This window comes from Mauremys mutica, chromosome 6 (genome assembly GCF_020497125.1).
Source record: "Mauremys mutica isolate MM-2020 ecotype Southern chromosome 6, ASM2049712v1, whole genome shotgun sequence".
NCBI classification, from domain to species: domain Eukaryota; kingdom Metazoa; phylum Chordata; order Testudines; family Geoemydidae; genus Mauremys; species Mauremys mutica.
In genome coordinates, this window is record NC_059077.1 from 116,426,750 (window position 1) to 116,446,004 (window position 19,255).

The 19,255-nt window shown below is 42.9% G+C and overlaps 1 long non-coding RNA gene across 2 annotated transcripts; it reads right to left on the reverse strand.

The window, feature by feature from the left end:
• Positions 1-147: 147 nt before the first annotated feature.
• Positions 148-16,803, reverse strand: LOC123373444. Of its 2 annotated transcripts, none has more exons than XR_006580728.1 (3): positions 16,658-16,803; positions 13,188-13,404; positions 148-563 (listed from the first exon to the last, which is right to left on the reverse strand). It is a non-coding gene; the product is annotated as an uncharacterized LOC123373444 (long non-coding RNA). The 2 variants fall into 2 exon arrangements; XR_006580727.1 differs by lacking the exon at positions 148-563 and adding an exon at positions 12,518-12,646.
• Between the last annotated feature and the right edge of the window lie 2,452 nt (positions 16,804-19,255).

Below are 19,255 nucleotides of genomic sequence, written 5' to 3' on the forward strand. Positions count from 1 at the left end.
TCAGTTATAATTATTCTAGTATAACTATAGTGGAATAATTATTCCAGGATAGCTATGCTAGGAAATTTCCTCATGTAGACAAGCCTAGTGTTTGGCAAACTTTGAGGCGCAACATGAGGTCTAACTATCCAGTGAAGCCTTCAATTGAACAACATTTTAATATCATGGCAGATAAAGATATATTGAAAAATATATGTGCTCTTCACGTTTTCTGAATTCTTGTGCTAGCTGCCAAGGTGATAGGAACTCAAAAAATTGATGAAATGATTAAATGTACAGCGGAACTGTTCATTTTTACTAAAATTTTTAAATTATTATTTTAAAATGTAAAATAGTTTGGATCTAGTTTGGTTGTTACCTGCAAAATGGAATAAGTGAATCGACTTGTGTAATCTCACAGATGGAAAGAAAGCTAAAAGCACAAATGTAAGACGTTTTGGCGTGTAATCTTTGGCGTGTAAAACAGAATCTTTTCCCACTACGTTATAGAGCCTTCCAGTAACAGAGGAATTATACTATCCGCTGGAGATCTTCCACATTTCCAATCCAGCAATAAAAATATACTGAAAAGAAAAAGAAATACTATGTTAAAAATTTGAACATAAAGGCTATAAAGTTCAAACTATGATTGACAGTCCATACCAAGACCTCAATGCCCAAACAAAATAATCAGATTCAGCTTAATAGATAATATGGTTTACTTATTCCATACAAAAGTGTAAATATTTCAGTTAAAAGCTCGGAGAGTCTAACTAGTTACACAGCAGGCTCTCATTTAATAGGAGACATAAGTTAAAGGCAGCAGCTACTGTGTTGATTTTAAGTTTTTGGAAAACCCGCTCTTGGCTGCAAGTTCTGCCCTCACTGATACCTGTGCAGCTTGTTGGCCCACTGTTATCTGAAAAGACGTTCTACTCATGTAAGTTTCACTGTGCAGAATTGTCCATAAAAGGCTCTGGGGGACTCATTCTTGTCTCACACTGGCGAGAATCAAGAGCAATTCTATTTGAAGCCAATGGAGTTTCAACAGAGGGAAACTGTTTTAAGTGGGATCAAAATCAGGAACTCAGTTTTACAAGCTAAAGTAGATAAATGCTTGCCTACGAGACAATTTCATGCCAAGTTTTTGGCTCTTTGCTTTATCTTCAAAGGCTACTATATACTTTCATATATGAGAGATGCTCATTTCAGTGCCTGATCCAAATCCCCTTGAAATCAATGGAAAGATTCCCATTGACTTCAGTGGGCTTTGGATCAGATCCTAGAAGAAACTCCCATGTTATGCGAGGTTTCCCTTCTTCCCATGTTTTAACAACATTGCACCTTGGAAATGCTGTAGGGACCATATTCTGCATATTCCTTATGCATTGATTTCAGTGGGGATTTTGGGCGTGCAGGGAATGCTGTATCAGGCAAGGAGAGGAATTGAGTGGAGCAGCTGTTATCTAAGAATGTGGGAGATGGCTGCAGAGACCAAAGACCTCCATCTTGGAAGGCAGAGCCCTGGACTGCAGGGGGAGATCAGACAAGGGCAAGCAGCAGCTTACGCCTCAGTGGTGTTCCAGCATGTTAAAATAACAATAATTTTAAAATGTGAAATACAAGATTGCATTGCTTTAATGCAAAGAGCAACGCAGGAACTTCTCCCCCGGAAGCTTATTCTGCTGAATGACCATAGCATATGCAGAGAGAAAGCAGAGTTCTGTTTTGTCCTTCACTACTGCCTTGTTGTAGATCACTGTGAAATTTTACAGCACTGATCAGGTGTAAATTTGAAAATCGATAAATATAAATTTAAAAGCCTTAATCCCTTAACATGAACCCAATGGTTCATTTTATAATGCACACGCATTCCATTTTCTGGTGTTTATAACACCAGCATAAAAGCTATGTGAGCTTCAGCATGAATTATGTCTACAATAACATACCACAGCAATCTGTTTCATTGCTTGTCACACAATACTGTGCAGGGGCCTGCTTGGCCAGTTACCTTATGAGATGCATCATTACTTGAAAATGCCAAAATTAGTTCATACTATTTTTGTCTCCCTGTGACAAGAATTTTATTATTTTTCCACAAGTCCCAAGAATCTGCCAACATAAATAGCTGGTTTCCGCCACTATATCTCTATTCTGTATGATCCCTAAAAAAAAAGCTAGTATGGAAGTTTTGCTTCTGAACACTAGTAATTCCAGTGAGTGTGCAAGTAAATGGAACATGGATCTTCTCTGATTGATTAACTAGATTTGAGCACAGACTGTTACTTGGGACCACAGAGATGGCCAAGGAATCTCCTCCATCTTCATGCGCAACACATGTCGAAGAATAATTTGAAAGGACTGTAACTCACTTCAGCAGTCTGTTTTGACAGATGCAGTATGTCCAGGTTCCAGACAGTGGTTTGGAAAATGGTGGATGGACTCTTGCTTCAGACTCTGCTGATGCTGCTGACAAATGGGACTGTTTTTCCCCTTTACAGATCTGCTCAGATGGTTGCCTGTGAGGTTAAATCTCTCTTATGCCAGGTGTTGTTTAATGGATAGAAGATTCTTGTGGTGCTTTGTTTTTTGAGGTTTTTTTAACCAATACATTTACGTTTTTCTAAATCAAATTGTAGTTCTTCTGAAAGGAGACAGACCTTAAGATCCAAGTCTCCAACCTTCCTATAGGCACATGAGCAGTTCAGGTTCACAAGTCAGACAGTGCACTGCTCTGAGGGGGACCCCCAAACATGGAGTCAGTTTCACATGCAAGTCCTCAACTGACATCTGCATTGTTATGAAGTTGACAACTCTATGGACTAGACCGAAGGCGGCACGCAAGCTGATTTTCAGTGGCACTCACACTGCCCGGGTCCTGGCCACCAGTCCGGGTGGCTCTGCATTTTATTTTTAAATGAAGCTTCTTAAATATTTTTAAAACCTTATTTACTTTACATACAGTAATAGTTTAGTTATATATTATAGACTTCTAGAAAGAGCTTCTAAAAATGTTAAAATGTATTACTGGCACACAAAACCTTAAATTAGAGTGAATAAATGAAGATTCGGCACACCACTTCCAAAAGGTTGTCGACCCCTGGACTAGACTCTATGGACCGGACTGAAAATCACCTGTTTGTAGGTAACCAAAGCATCACAAGAGGAGTTGCAATTGTGCAGAATATACCAAAGTAAATATATATAACTTCCTTCAGTTGAACCAAAGTGTTTTGCAGCTTCAGCAAGTAATCAAATTGTAGTTTATTTTACTACAAAACCCACTCTGATTTGGTTAACACATTAAACTATTGCTCACCTTGTGGCAAAAATAGCTCCCTTTGAACTTTGCAAGTGTTGCCTATAAATCACAAGTTTATTCTCCTTCTTAAAATCAAATCAGCAGTGTCTTGCACCACTAACAGCTGCTGCTAAATTTCCAATTTTCTAAAAGTTGCTATGCAGAATTCCCTGCCTTGGCTGGAAAATTAAACTGATCCTTGCCTTTCAGGTAAAAGTACCTACCCTTTGAACAACCTGAGTGTAGCTGAAAAGTCCAGATCAACCCCAGCGCCAAACACCACTCACCTCTGATCAGAACCATAGGCGCTGACTCTGTGGGTGCTCTGGGCCTGGAGCACCCATGGAGAAAAATTAGTGAGTGCTCTGCACCCACTGGCAGCCAAGCTCCCCGCCACCCCACCTCCTCCTCCCCTCCTGAGCACGCCACATCCCTGGTCCTCCGCCTACCTCCCAATGCTTCCCCCAGCTGCTGCCAAACAGCTGTTTGGCGGTGTTAGCACGCTCTGGGGTGTGTGTGTGTGTGCAGGAACGTGGCCTGCTCAGGGGAGGAGGCGGGGAAGAGGTGGGACTGGGGCAGGGATTTGGGAAAGGAGTTGGAATCGGGAAGGGTGGGGGAGGAGACTTTGGGGAAGGAGTTGGAATGGGGGCAGGGCCTCATGGAAGGGGTGGAGTGGGGGCAGGGCTGGGGGCAGAGGAGCGGTTGAGCCCCCAGGGGAAAGCAGGAAGTCAGCGCCTATGATCAGAACCTTAACAGGCAACACCTTCATACTGGGATGCATCTAAGAAGTGTCTTTCGCCCTGGTCCACCCCTTTCTCCAAGCACTACTTGTATGTGTGCCCTCAATTTGGCCCAGTCTCCTGACAGCTCGTTTCTGTAGCTCTGCTCTCAGTGTCCCTTCCTTCCACTCACTCCATTCTGACTTGTGCTTCTGTTCCATTGCTCTGCTCAGCCCTTTCTCCTTCTCCTTCCACTGAGGCAGACCATTTCTCTCTGCTCTGGTCTCATTCAGCCACTCCCTTCTGACTCACATCTCAGTGTTGCTGTGGCTGATGTCACAGACATCTGCCTGCTTGTCCTGTTGCCCTTGGCAGGTGAGCCAGAAAGCTCTAATATTTTCTTACCCAGGTAGTATTTCTATTTGTCCAGGGATTCTGGACAAGAGGATTTTTATCAAGCCTGTAACTGTGGTTGGTCTGTAACTGAAAAGACATTTTTCGGTTATGGTGTCATGCCAAACTTGGGCTGTGGTAGGAAGGGACTGGATTTTGGGTTCTGGTTTCAGCTCGCCTCCAAGAATTCAAAACCCAAACTTTTGTGTAAGTGTAAATGTAACACCAACAGACCCCGGTTGTTGGCAGATGGGATCAAACCTGGGACCGCTGGAGCTTAGTGCATGAGCATCTACTGCGTGAGCTAAAAGCCAGCTCACTGTTAGCTAAGGCTATAGAGCAGACTCATTTTTATATGTCGGTGCCACTAGATGAGCCAGAACACCACATCCGGGAGGTGTGCGGGTTACATAAGTGCATGAACTAAGGGAATATTTGTCCTCTTGAAGGTAAAACCAGTAGTACTGAAGGAAATTGCAGTCCTTCAGTTTTCATTTTCCTGAAAATTAAAAAAAGGAAAATATCCCTATCTAGTTGTGATCCCGTCACCCAGTTTCATCATTCAGGGAATTTTTAAGGTTGAGGTAGGAATTCCTGAAAATAGGAAAATTTAATGCAGCCACATGAAAAAATGCTGCTAAAAATATACTGTAAAGTGATACAACAGAAGGAACATGACTTTCTCATTATGGGATGAGACCCAACACAAATGGAAGGGAAAGAAATGTTTCTGGGGTTGCCATAGTTACCTACTGGCTAGGAACTGAAAGAAAAATTAATGGCTTTAGGGAATTTTATTGTAAAGTCATTTCAATCAGAGGCTGATATAGTAACATAAGAGTCGCCGCGACAGAACTAGAGATAAGCCCAGGATACAAAGTTCTGTTCTGGACTGGAACTTTCTCAAACTTTAGCAGCGTTCAGCTCTGGGGGTTTCGTTCCGGCCCATCTTTAATTCGAACAGACCAATTGTAGTTGTGCAGCCAAGTTCCCTGCCTCTGACACTGACCAATTCAAGATTCATCAATGGAAGGTGAAAGCCCCTTCATTTAACTGTGCAATGCTATAACACTGGGGACATATTTTTCTGACCACACATGCAGCTCAGTTTGCATCGCATAATATGAGGCTAGAAAAACCGTATGTATTTTATACCAGTTGTGTAAAAGGGGATACAGAGACCTATTCTCACTACACCCAGGGGCCTCTTAAAGCAATCTGACAATATCACAATAGTACCCAGTTCTTTATATATAAAGGAGTGTTAGCGAATTTATATTGCCAGAGTGCTGCAGAGAGGCCTTAGAGTGTAAATGAGAATCAGGCCAACTGTCCTTAGTCATATATAAATCTTATGCATAATATCCCAAAAGTGAGTTTCATGGTCTAATTACACTCTAACCAAGGAAGCATTTCCCCTTTCATTGTAAATCTATTACCTTTTAATTTTACAGCATGCCCATGATTTTTGTATTATAGGAAAGGATAAAGAGGAATGCCTTACTGGCCTTTAGTTTACCAGTCCTCATTTAATAGATAGTACTTCTACCATATATCATCATATTCTTCATTCCAGTCATGAGTCTGAATCTGTTTAATCTCTTACCAGCAAGAGCCATCTATAAAATTCACTAGTATTAACTGGTAGTATGCTCAATTTTCTTCGTATTTACATTGTAACAAAATCTGTGGTCACCTAGGACTTCACAGCTTTGTCTTGAAATGAATTGAGATATGTCCATTTACTCAACAGCTAAGGATCCAAGTACAAGAAACCACGTATGCCCATCAAGAGTCACAAAGAAAAGAGAATAAAGTACAGACTGGCTATAGAATTGTGTCAAATTAGGTAATGGTACTTTGAACTATTTCAAATCAGGGAGAATAGATTTTGCCCTAAAGTTATCCTCAAATCCATCTACGATTGCATCACTCAGCCTCTCCTCATAATTCAGTTGTGCCATGAGAAAAGATTTTGCATCATCATAATAGCAATAAATAAATAAATAAATAAATAAATAAAAATTTAAAAAATCCATTCTTTCCAACTTCAAACCATTTGAGCTTAGGAGGAAATATTGGGATCCAGTTATGCTAACAGATATCGACACTGGTTTGATTATCCAAAAAGCCCCCAAAATTCCTATGGAAGTGATGATTAAAGTACTGTGTAAAACAACAAATGGAGAAGTCAAATTGAGGGGACTAAATTTAAAGTGTTCCAAAATGCTCTATACATTTGCAAAGAAGACTCAGTTCCCCCTTCCCCCCCCCAATATAAGTACTAAAAATACAGAACACTTTTTAGAAAAGTTTGAAACACAGAAATGCTCTGTTGAACCCAATATCCTGATGCTACAAGATTTAATATTATTTTCAAAAACCTCTAGATAGCGTTATCTTTTATCAGTTCACTCATGCAAGTTTTAGAGCTGTCAGATTGTATTTGCAATTCACTGGGGTTTTCGCTCTAACTTCTAAAATATTTCTTCTAAAGGAATTGTTTGAAATATAACTAAGAACTGAATAAATCAAATCCTGATCCCAAAGCATGAACACATGACAAAACTGTATCAGAGAGATGCTTTAGAGGATGGAGAAATAGGATAGATTGGCAACATAACAGCAGCACGAATGATGTCTGAAGCTACTGTGGCCAAAAACTATCATGACAGCTGCGTTCTTGTCTCATGCTGTTACTTTTGGATGGTGCAGCATCTTAGATCCAGATTCAGCACTCCCTTATACTAATGTAAATTAGGAGTAGATCCAACGAAGCCAATGGAATTGCACCCATATAAAATTGGATCCAGCTTTGTCACCATAACAAGATGTCATTCACAACATGAAGAGCCCCTTTTCCTAGTCCACCCCCTCAAAAAAGAAAATAACCCTGCCCCAAAGCAGAGCTTTCTATAACCCAATGAAGGCGAAGACTCCATGAAGTCCACCAGGAACTTCCCTATTTATCTGGAAGGCATGCTGTATTAATTTAGATGCAATATATGGGCCAAAGGTGTTAACATAACCCAGTCACTGTCCAACATTAAACAATGTTAAACAAGGTTCAGGGTTTGGCATACAAAGACCTCAGCTTCATCGTACCATGTTAAACAGACCATTAAAATCCTTTAAAAGATAAATCCATTAAAGATAAAGAAAGGAAGGAACAACAGTTAAAGCATTTGACAGGCAAAGTATCAAGTAAGGCTTTTGTTTTAACAACATCCCTTTGTTCACTTTCTCCTTAGCTAGAGATAATTTTAGAAAAAAAACAAACAAACCTTGTTTGACAGTCTCTGAGGCCTGGTCTACACTGCAAATTTAGGTCAACATAAGCTGCATTAAGTCGATCTAATCATGTATGTGTCTACACTACCGAGTTCCTTCCGCTGACCTAAGTGGCCTGTAAAATTGACTTCTGTATTCCACCTCTGCAAGAGGTGTAGCGCTTGATTCGACATCCATGGGTCAACATGGGGATAGCGTAGACACTGTGTTGTGTAATTTGAATGAATTGGTCTCCAGGCGGTGTCTCAGTGCTCCACTGTGACCGCTCTGGAGAGCACTTTCAACTCCACTGCACATCAGCCCAGTACTCAGGAAACAGCCGCTCTCCTGTTAAAGCCCTGGGAACTTTTGAATTTTAATTTCCTGTTTGGAAAGGTAGAAAGCTTGTCAGCACAGCTGATCATGGTGACTCAGTGCATCTGTAAGAAAGCTTTCATTATTTCTCCCCAAAGTGTTATCAGCCATTTTCCCCCACGTTAGCTTACTCTTCTTTGCTGTTTCTGTGTGTTTGTGTGCAAAATAAAACTTAATGGGTTGAGGAGAAAGGACTCTTTATTCATTCAACACATGGTGGTTGGTGGTGGTGGAGTTTAGAGGGGAGAAAATGCAATGGAGGGGTCAGTTTGGTAAGGAACAACACAGATAAGTGTCACATTACTTTGGCTCATTGCTGAAAGTGGTTTTCAAAGCCTCACGGAGATGCAGAGCCCGTCGATGTCCTCTTCTTATTGCTGCTCAACATTGTCTGCCAGGCAATCTGCCTCAACCCCTCACCCCGGCAGAAACTTTTCTCCCTTTGTTTCACAGATATTATGGAACACACAGCAGGCAGCAAGAACAATGGGGATATTGCTTTCACTGAGGTGTAACCTAGTAAGCAAACAATGCCAGCAACCTTTTAAATGTCCAAAGGCACGTTCCACCACCATTCTGCACTTGTACAGCCTATGGTTGAACCTGTCCTTACTGCTGTCCAGGCTGCCAGTGTACAGCTTCATGAGCCATGGGAGCAAGGGGTAGGCTGGGTCCCCCAGGATCACAATTGGCATTTCAACATCACCAATGGTTATTTTGCAGTCTGAAAAGAAAGTCCCTGCTTACGGCTTTCTGAACAGACCTGTGTTCCTAAAGATGTATGCATCATGCACCTTTCCTGACCATCCCACACTGATGTCAGTGAAATGCCCCCTGTGATCTCCAGCACTTGCAACACCATTGAGAAGTACCCCTTTCTTTGGCAAGGTGGTCTGGTGCCAGGATAGGGATATGCGTTCTGTCTATCACCCCATTGCAGTTAGGGAACCCCTCATGGCAAAACCATCCACTATGTCCTGCATGTTTCCCAGAGTCACTGTCCTTCTTAGCAGAAGTCTGTTAATGGCCCTGTGAACTTGGATCACAACAGATTCATGGTAGATTTACCCACTCCAAATTGATTCCCCACTGACTGGTAGCAGTCTGGTGTTGCAAGCTTCCACAGAACTATTGCCACTGGCTTCTCCACTGTCATTTTAGTATTGCTGCACTTCAGGGCTGGGGAAAACTCTTCATACAGTTCCTGGAAAGTGGCCTTATGCATTCGAAAGTTCTGCAATCACTGCTCGTCATCCCAAAGTGGCACAATGATGTGGTCCCACCAGTAAGCGCTTGTTTTCCAGGCCCAGAAATGGTGCTCAGCTGTGTCAAGGTGATGTGTGACTGCTACCAGCAACTGCGAATGGCTTTGCTCTATGTCTTCCAGCAGGGCTGCTTACATGGCATCACATTGTTCTGCACAGCGGGGCATCTGTATTGGCTGTGTAAATACTGCAGGATAAGGCACGAGGTGTTTGTAATGCTCACAATAATACCGTTCAGCTTTGTGGAGTCCATGCTTATTGTGCTATGGCGTCCGAACAGATAATCCAGTCTTATGAAAAAATGCGTGAAAAAGGCTTGATTTTTTTTGCTGTTGATTTCAGGGAGAGAGGGAGGGAGGAAACTGCATCATGGGAGGCTAATGCCATGTACCCATAACCACCTGCACTAATGTTTTGGTCCCATAAGGCATCACAAGCCCAACCCAAAATTCCAGTTAGCTACGTGCACTGTGGGAGAACTACCCACAGTGCAGTGCTCTGTGCGTCGATTCAAGCCCTGCTAGTGAGGATGCACTCCGTCGACACAATGAGCATAGTGTGGACAAACAAGATCGACTTGCTTAAATCAGAGGCTCAATGTCGACTTACATAAAGTTGACTTAACTTTGTAGTATAGACGTGGCCTTAGATGGCCATAGCTGTCCTTTTGGGGGAAAGAGAAGTGAGCTGAGATGGGCTGCAGCTGTTGTTGCTGCTGTTAAAGTCCGACCCTGTTTCATACCAACAGGTGTTTGTGATTCAACTGGATCCAGTGGAGGTGGTGATGTCATCTGGATCCTTCTCTCTGGCCCTGACATCTCTCGGGATCAGGATAGGCCCAATTATGACAACATAATCTCTCTCTTTTATGAACCAGTTCTGCTTAGGATCAGACATTTGTTCATAAAAATCATAATTACAAAAACAAAAAGCCTTATTTCAGTTTAAGCTTATAGAAAAAAGGAAAAGGTACTTGGTTATATATGAAGGTTTGCAAATTACTTATCTCCAAACTGGGATTTTCTAAATAAATGTCTGATTTTTTTTTTAAGAGAGGGTTAACCTTTTCGATATCCCAGCATGGGGTCTAAAGAGTTAAATACCGACCCAGAAGCTGGCACCTTGGCAAACAAGCAGTTGTTTTCAAAGTTAGTCCAAAACAAAAGCGTGTTTGAAAGTTCTTGAGCGTTGAGCTTGTTTGAGATAAGCATGCAAAGCAAACCATTTTTTAAAAAAAAGCAAAAATAAGAGGGTTAACCAAGGTTTAAAAAAAATCTTTTAAGAAATGCCTCGAATAATATTTCTTTTATTTTTAGGTTTGTTGTTTCTGTGATTGGTAATAACTTTGAAAGTTTAATGAAAAGGTATTTGTAAGCAAAAGCAAAAGTGGTAAAAATGAAGTGTTTTAAATTATTGAAGGTTATGTTGCTAAAGCAGACTTGTACTGAAATAGCAGCATGGGTAGCCCTCTTGTTAACAAAATGCCAGCTTAATTCAGGGCTGCTACGGCATTAACTGTGAATTAAATCTCAAATCACCAAAACTAAGGGCTATTCTAGCAGCAAACTTTTAGTAAATATTTTGTATTTGAAATGCTTTTTCCTTGCTGTTTGTGTGTTTTTGCAACATTTTCCTGTTTTGTTTTCAATGTCAATTATTTTAGTTGTTGTTGTTCTGTGCACGTGAGACAGCACAGGATAAGGGTTGCAGGGTAGAGAAGCATGATGGGCTAAGTTGCCACAATGGCCATGTTGTTCTCACTGATGGTGGCAGTAAAACAGGCAGGCAAGATCTGTTATAGACTTGAAATGCCTGTGAATTTTTACTGCCTTTGGATATTGCAAATGGCTCATGAATGCAAAAGAACCCTATTTTGTTGCTTGTTTTAAAAGATGACAGACTCAGGTAAGAATAGCATTGGGACTAAAGATTTTCCTCCAAGTGAACAAGTTTAACCATTAGTGCATAAAATTTTCATGCAAATGTACAGCTTCAACTGTGTAAGTGGCAAAAGAAGAATGAAGTTTTTTTCCATCTTTACCCATCCTGGGTGTACAGCCAAAGAATTGCTAAGAGCTGATTTGTCCTTAAACATCTTACAAATATATAACAGCAGCAATTTTGAGTTTTATTTTAGCTACAGATGAAGTGAGTTGTAAGTTCTTAGCTTTATTAACACCCGGAAGGTTTAACTGTAATTTTTGTAACGTCTAATCAAGCAAGATATGTAAATCCCAACGTTGGGATTTAGAATACGCAAACCTTAAAATATAACCAAGTACTTTTTCCCCTTCCCCTTTCCTGTGTATGCTTAAACTGAAATAAGGTATTTGTTTTCGTAATTGTGATTTTATGAACAAATGTCTGATCCTAGGCAAAACTGGTTAATAAAAGAGAGGGAATATGGTGTGACAATAGGGCCTACAAATTTACCTTAATTGTGAGCTCAACTGTAAAAAGTGAGCATAATTTCCTAAGAAGTCAGAATAACCTGTACCAACAAATGTTGATGGGAAAAGGTGCAAAGGCAACAGAGACTCAATTACTACCAACAAAAAGGCCTACTGATATAACTCAAGGACTGTGTTAAGATCATGTTTGGTTAACAACAGAAGTGTGTGGAACCAGAAATCACAATTGGTGTTGGATATTAGGCTTCGTTGGTTAACAACATAATGAGGGGATGGACTATTCCACCCACCTCTCCCTTTTGGGATCCTTAAAGAAAGAGACTGTGTGTGGGGGGGGGATTGGCTACTAGAGCAAACTTCATCATCATGGCTGCCACCCCCATGATCTCCTGGAACCTCAGACCTTCTTCATCCTAATCCTGAAAGATGTCTGCCAGGCCAGAGAGAGGGACCCAGATGACATCAATTCTCCAGCTCCCAAACACTCCTTGGCACTGGACTTTAACAGCAGCTCCAGCCCATCAAAACTAACTGCTCCCCCCTTCCACCCCACAAAGGACAGTTATCACCACCTTTCATACCATCTAAGAGCCTGTCAAACACAGGATTTTTTTCTTCTAAAAGTCTCTCCAGTGAAAGGGAATAAGGGACCCTGTGAAAATGAAAGCCTTACTTAATGCTTTATATTTCAAATACTTTCACTGTTTTCCCTTCTTTTCTTTGTCTTTAATAAAAGGTTAAAAGGATTTTAATGGTTTGTGCACCATGGTACTAAGCAGGCTGAGGTCTTTGTACATCAAACCCTGAACCTTGTTTACCACTGTGTAATGTTGGGCAGTGACTGGATTATGTCAATACCTTGGGCTCACATTTTCCATCTGAATTAATACAACAGGAACTCAGGTACTACAGTGATGAGCAGCAGACAAATCCCTGAAAGAAGGAGAAAGAATTCAAGTAAATGAGATCAGAATCAGACCTTGAAACCACAAATATTTCTGAGCCCATCCCCCTCTCTGTCTAAGCTACCTTAGGAGACATTTTTATGTCAAATAAGTAGGGGCGTAAGGGAAATGTTTAAAAATCTCTTTTAAGCACAGTCTGAAACAATGTAGGAATACATGAAAAACGTATAACATCTGATTCTCTTCTCACACTCATTTTATACCAAATAAGAATCATTGACTTCAATGGACTTACTCCTGATTTACACCCATATCAGCCAAAGGAGAAGTAGGCACATTGAATCAATTGCCCAAGGTGGGCCATGGAAGGTGGGCAGTACCAAGTGGTGGCAGTTTTAAGGATTCTTGATGCAAATGTGAGGTTAGCATTTTTACCCTCCTCCCCGGTGTCCAGTAGTTTCATCAGGTAAGCCACTGAATTTAAATGGGTCATTCAGGGGATGTTCTGTGGAGACCATCAATGAACAAAGACCTCAGAGAGTGCCTGATTACCTGGAATCTGTGCTCACCTATGGACTGTATCTGCAGTTGCTGGGGCAAGATCAAATGAGCAGTAAAAAAGCTGAGGCTGAGACCCTGCTCCCGTCAATGTTAATCGGTACAGTGCATTTGATTTCAGTGGGATCACGCTGAAGTCCGGTGGCTGCTCTGCTTCTGAAATAACTTTCATTGTTGTGTATAATCTTGGTGAGTCTTCTGAGCTAAACACTGCTGAAGCCTTTAATCCTGGAGAGAAATTCAGAGTAGCTTTATGAATTTGCTAGGCCTGATAAAATCACTCACTAAATACTATGAAACCTGCCCAGAGAGAGAACGTTCACTTCATACTTTTGCTGTGGCCAAGTGATAGCCTCATTCCACTTTTTTCTCGCCTTCACACTTGTAATTAAAGAACTACCTCACTCATCTGGGACACCGCCCATGGAATATGCCCAGCATTTCCAGATCCTCTGCCAGCTCCCAGACATCAGTCAATAGAGGCTTAGATACTTCTCCTCATTATTTCTATATTTGTCTCCTGAGCTTGCCCATCAGTGATCTTTAGAGCAGGAGGAACATCCCTTACTGTGGTAATGTCCCTAGGTGGTTGGACCCTGCCCAGATACCTTACCCATAGTAAGGCAGGCTGGGGATCTTACAGATTTCACCCATCCCTCCAAATGTCACTTCACCTGAATGTCAGTCTTCTCCGGGGTTTGTCCTCTTGCTGAGGAGGTAGGGCACACACAGAAGAATTGTATGACTTCTGGTGATGGCCTTAGAAGCACGCTGCAGTCAGAGCATATGCTCTAACACAGCTTTTGCAACTCAGACGATGACAATTATGGGCTGTTATAATGGTCCCTTACCTCTACCCGAAGACTACTCGTCTTTTCTGCTGGCCACATCATGCTATATCCTCTCTGGGCTTGTCTGTATTTGAAAATGTATCAATTGGTGACAATGGGCATCAGCAAAAGGTACAGACCCCAGTTTCTCCTTGTGTGTGATTGCAGATGTGTTCAGTGGTTACTCAGAAGCAGGGCCGGTGCAACCCTTTAGGCGACCTAGGCGGTCACCTAGGGCGCTAGGATTTGGGGGGCGCCATTTTCTTCGGCAGCGACCGTAGCAGCTGGATCTTCAGCTGCCCTGGTCGCCGCCGGCATTTAGGTGGAGGGAGCTGGGGCAGGGGCGTGCGGGGAGGGAGGGCCACCTGCAGCAAGTGTGTGTGTGGGGGGGGGCGGCGGCACGCAGGGGAACTCCTCGCCTGAGCTCACCCCTGCCCCGCCTCCTCCCCGAGCACGCCGTGGCTGCTTCACTTCTCCCGCCTCCCAGGCTTGCGGCGCCTAAGCTGATTGGTGCTGCAATAACTGGGAGGTGGGAGAAGTGAAGCAGCCACGGCGTGCTTGGGGTGCTCGTGTGCGGAGCAGGGGTGAGCTGGGGCGGGGGTGCCTCAGGGCGGAGGGTGGGGGATGGGGAGCTGCCACAGGGGGGCGCCTCAGGGTGGGGGCTCGGAGAAGGGGGAGGGCGCAAGGTGGAAGTTTCGCCTAGGACACGAAACATCCTTGCACAGGCCCTGCTCAGAAGCACCGTCTGCTGCTGGCCATTGTCAGCAAAGGGTGGTTTTTCTAGGGTAGACAAATGCTCTGTGTTCTCAAGAAAAAAAATCTGATAAGCTTATTCCTATCGTACATGTACAAAATAATACATGACAAGTCAGGGGTTATTTTGTAATACTGCCCTCCAATCCAACTTCCACTGAATCAACAGCAAAATTCCCATTAACTTCAGTAGTGTCTTCTTGGCACTTTTGGAATTCAGGACTCTGATACAGGCACCTCAGAATGGTTTTGACACTGGCAGTCCAGGTGCCAGTTCTTAGGCCTCAGCCCAGCACAGAAATTCATTGCTGGGAACTGATCCAGCTCACCTGTGTGTTAGTATGGTTAAGGTGGGTATGGGTCTTAGAATATTGTATTTTGTGTTTAGACTTTATGAAATGCTTGTAAGTTGCTACATCCGTTAATCCTGCTTATAATGCCTGTATCCCACGCTAGAAGGTAGTATTTGAGTGTTTGCTATATAGCTGTAAAATGTTTGTTCTGAACTATGTAACTCACCAAATAAGAGGAAATTGTACATAGTGTAAAGTGCTAAATCCCTATGAAAGGTGTTATGTCTTGCCCAAAACTAAATGGGTCATTGTGGAACATCACAATGCAAAAACTTTGCTAATTGTCCCTGCAGCTTGAATTCTGGGAGAAGGAAATAAAGATAGCGGACATGAAAAATCCTCATCTCTTTTGCTATCTGCACTCTCACAGGACTGGAGTCATGATACAGAAGCAGAGATTTCCCAGGGTCAACATGAGTTAGCCCTAACGGACATTCAGTGCTGACAAGGGTCCTGGGTGGGGTTATACACTGCTATTGCTATTCTAGCTAGCTAGATCAAAGCTAGCATGGCTGTCTACACATGCTGCAGTCACACCTCTGATTTCCGTGTAGACATACCCTAAAACTGAAACAGAAGGAAGGGTTTGACTTTTAGTCTGTGCAGCATGCAACTCCCATTAGCATGAATAGGAACTATGGGGCAAATCAGAGGCCTTGGGAGGCAGGATGGGAAGAATTGAGGAGAATAGGAGGAGGGGGCAGTGGATCTGCCTTTACACATAACCACCAGCCATTCCCCAACACCTGTGGGGAGCTGGTGTGCAGGAGCAATGAGGCTAGTGTAGCCGTAAATTAATAGCAGCCATGGAACAGGGGAATGTTTCTCCCTGAACCACATGGAATACCCCAACATGCAGCCCGATGACCAAAGCTATACAGTTTCTGGGTTCAGGGGAAGACTACATCCCTTGTGTTAGGGAATCACCAGGAAAAGTTTTCAAGAGCTGGGAAGATTTTCTTTTTCTCTGATGTAGAAAATTACAGTGATTTTGGAGCAGTTATACTGGAGGTGAATCATCTGACAGGTTAGCTAGTAGTTACAGCTTGCTGGAATACCTGTGTCTCTCGGTTGGGAAGGGGTCGACTATTGTACAATACACAAAATCTGAATAAAAATGCCAAGTAGTTCCACATCATTTTTCATATTGATCTGCCCTCACAAGACCAGATGCCAGTACGCTGATAGGCTGCACTACAATATTATGACAAGAAATGGTGTATTGTTGAAACAGGAGATTGCCTTATATGCTGTTTGCAACCACCTCTGCACCAGGACAAGTGAGTTTGTGTAAATAAAAAACAAAGTTACACTAAGAATATACCTAGACTCTACATCAATGAGTTCTCCTTCTCTGGGAAACTAACCTGCAAAATATGCTGCTGCGACATCTGCTACCACTCAGCAGAGTGGTGACAGTGTCTTACAGTACATGTACACTTGAAAATGAATCAAGTGGAAATATTGGCCTATATCTGGCTGACCCACAGCCACTTTCAAGGCCATTTTGTACTTTGGCTGAAACAGGAAAGTACAATATTTTACCTTCCCTGGTGTGGCAGGGCGATGACTCACTGGCGTGGCGCCTCCTGCTGGTTGTCCAGGGAATTAGCTCTTTTCCAGCCCAGAGCGCCCTCTGCAGGCCTGTGTCTCACCTGCTGCTGGCCCCCATATGCCTCCTGGACCCCAGTGCCCTTTACTCAGGGGTTCCACCCACCGCAGTACCCCCTCTGTCTGGGTCTCCCCTCCAAGGAGAAACCCCAGCCCCCTGTCCCCCCCTTGCCTCAGTGGCGATTACCAGTCTCCATTTAGCCCCTGCTCACTGGGGCAGATGCCAGTCAGTTAACCACTCATCATTAGCAAGGGGGGTTGGACCAGCTGCCTCTGCCTATTCCTGGGCTGCCCCTCTGCAACCCTTGTACCCTTTTGTGGGCCCTTAACTCAGCCTGCGGCTTTGCTAGGCTGGAGCTCCCCAGCTCCCTCTGCCCTTCCCCAGCACTGCTCCACCGCAAGTATCCTGCTCAGCTTCCCAGGCAACCAGGACTGTCTCTCCCCCAATGCTAGAGAGAGTCTCTGTCTTTCCTTCTGGCCCACCGCCCTCTTATCAGGGCCAGCTGGGCCCTGATTGCACTGGCTGCAGCTGTGGCTGCTTTCCCCATCAGCCCAGCTTTTCCCCTGCCACAGCCCTGACCCAGGGCTGTTTTAAGTCCTTCAGGGCAAGAGCGAGGTGACCACCCCAGTACACCTGGTGATTACAGTTCTTCCCTGGGGACTATCCCGCAATGAGTTAAAAGGCAAGACAGGTGATTCCATTCCATTTTGTTTTTAAAAGGACCTGAGCTGTGCTTTGCAAAATCACCCATATTAGTGGTTTAATGAATCAAGAAACATTATTCAATATGGATGTTTTTCTGATTTTACAAAGATCTGTGGTTCTTACATAACCACTTATGATCTATTTCCTTCTGAAAAATGAATGTATAACTGGCACCGTGGAGTTCCATGTTTATTATCTCAATTATTTCCAGCTCATTTGTTCCCAGCTCACAAATAAAACATTTTTTTTTTACCAGTATTGCAAATTCAAGTTGGCATCTGAACAGCAAACTGGATTCTTTCCTTCTCATGCATCATCACTAATAATAAAGGTTCTGCAGGTTAAGTTTGTACAAATGATTGATCCTGTACTTAGGACTTAATAAACAATTTGATGCAGAGAGCACAAAAGTTATAGAATCCAGTGCTGTCTTCCATAACTATGTAGACCCTGCAGGGATAACAGGAAAAAAATCCAGCAAGCACATGTTTTTGTTCTTAAAGTCAATAGCTATGACCTTGAATGCATGCAGGGAGCAGATCTGCTGAGTAAAGGGATGCTATTTTTACACACTTTTCAGAGTAGAATCATCCTTTCATATCTGAACAGATCTGACTGTGGACTTAGGAGGAAAGAGATAGGTAAGCAATGATGTCATAAATATAAGGTATAAGTTACTTCTTTTTTGCATACTTCCAACGGAGTGGATCACATAACGTTTTCCTGATCAAAGGAACAGAAGTGTCCCCGGGATGTACAAGTGAAATAAAATGCATAAATGCACTTGCTTCCCATAACATGGGTAGGTTCAAAGCACTTAATCCACTCCAGAAGTCAATGTTAGCAGCCACATGAGACCAAAAAACTCCTTAAAGGAGGCATCTGGGAACTATGAAGTAAGAAGCACATCTATCTTAACTTCTGACCTGGGATCTGGATCTTCCAATTCCTCCTCTTCTTGCAGTGAAGAAGAGATAGAGGAGTGCCTCCAGACTGAAGACATGTTTTCCTAAGCACAGGAGAGTGAATCCACATGTGAATATACATATATATTTGCATGTTAGCATATAAACAGGCAAAGAAAAACAATGTCCCTGTATTTCCTCCACAACACTCTGCCTGGCACAGAGCAGAAACAGCAGGGCTTGAGGGAGGACCAGATGACCAGCTAACCAAACATCAGAGGAAGAAAAGGGAAAATACATTGTAATGCAAGGTATTTTCTTTATAGACTAACATACCTACCTAGCTTAACTTTAACCAGGTACAAGACTAGATATGGTGTACAAATTGTTTCTTGTGTTTTTATCTGATCAGTTCTCTACTCCTAATAAATCTTATTGTCAACTAGATCACTAGAGCCTCAGCTTGTTGTTTAGGGAATTTTATGCAGACCATCCTGGAGAGAAAAAGCCCCTCCCCTCTAGGAAGAGGAAGTGTAGGGAGGGTGCCCAGAGCCTACTCCTTTTCAGGGTGTCAAGGAGCCTTCTCGTTCCAGACCAAGGAGTCATCTCCCATAAGATGTGTTGCTAGCAGGGCTGTGGGCCAACAGACACTTGGAGATGCCTAAGGACTCAAACAAGAACTGAGTTTGAGGAGGTGAAAGTGGCAGGTGGGACTAAGCCTCCCTTTCTGGCAACAGGAAATAGACTGTAATCTCTTTGGGGCAGAGACTGTCTTTGTGTTCTGTTTGTCTGGGCCTAGCACAATGAGGACCAGATCCAGGATTGGGATGCTACATGCTACTGCATACAAACAAGATAACAACCCTAACTGCATCTTGATCATTCATATGGAGGAGGTATTATTTTTCTGTCTTGACTCAT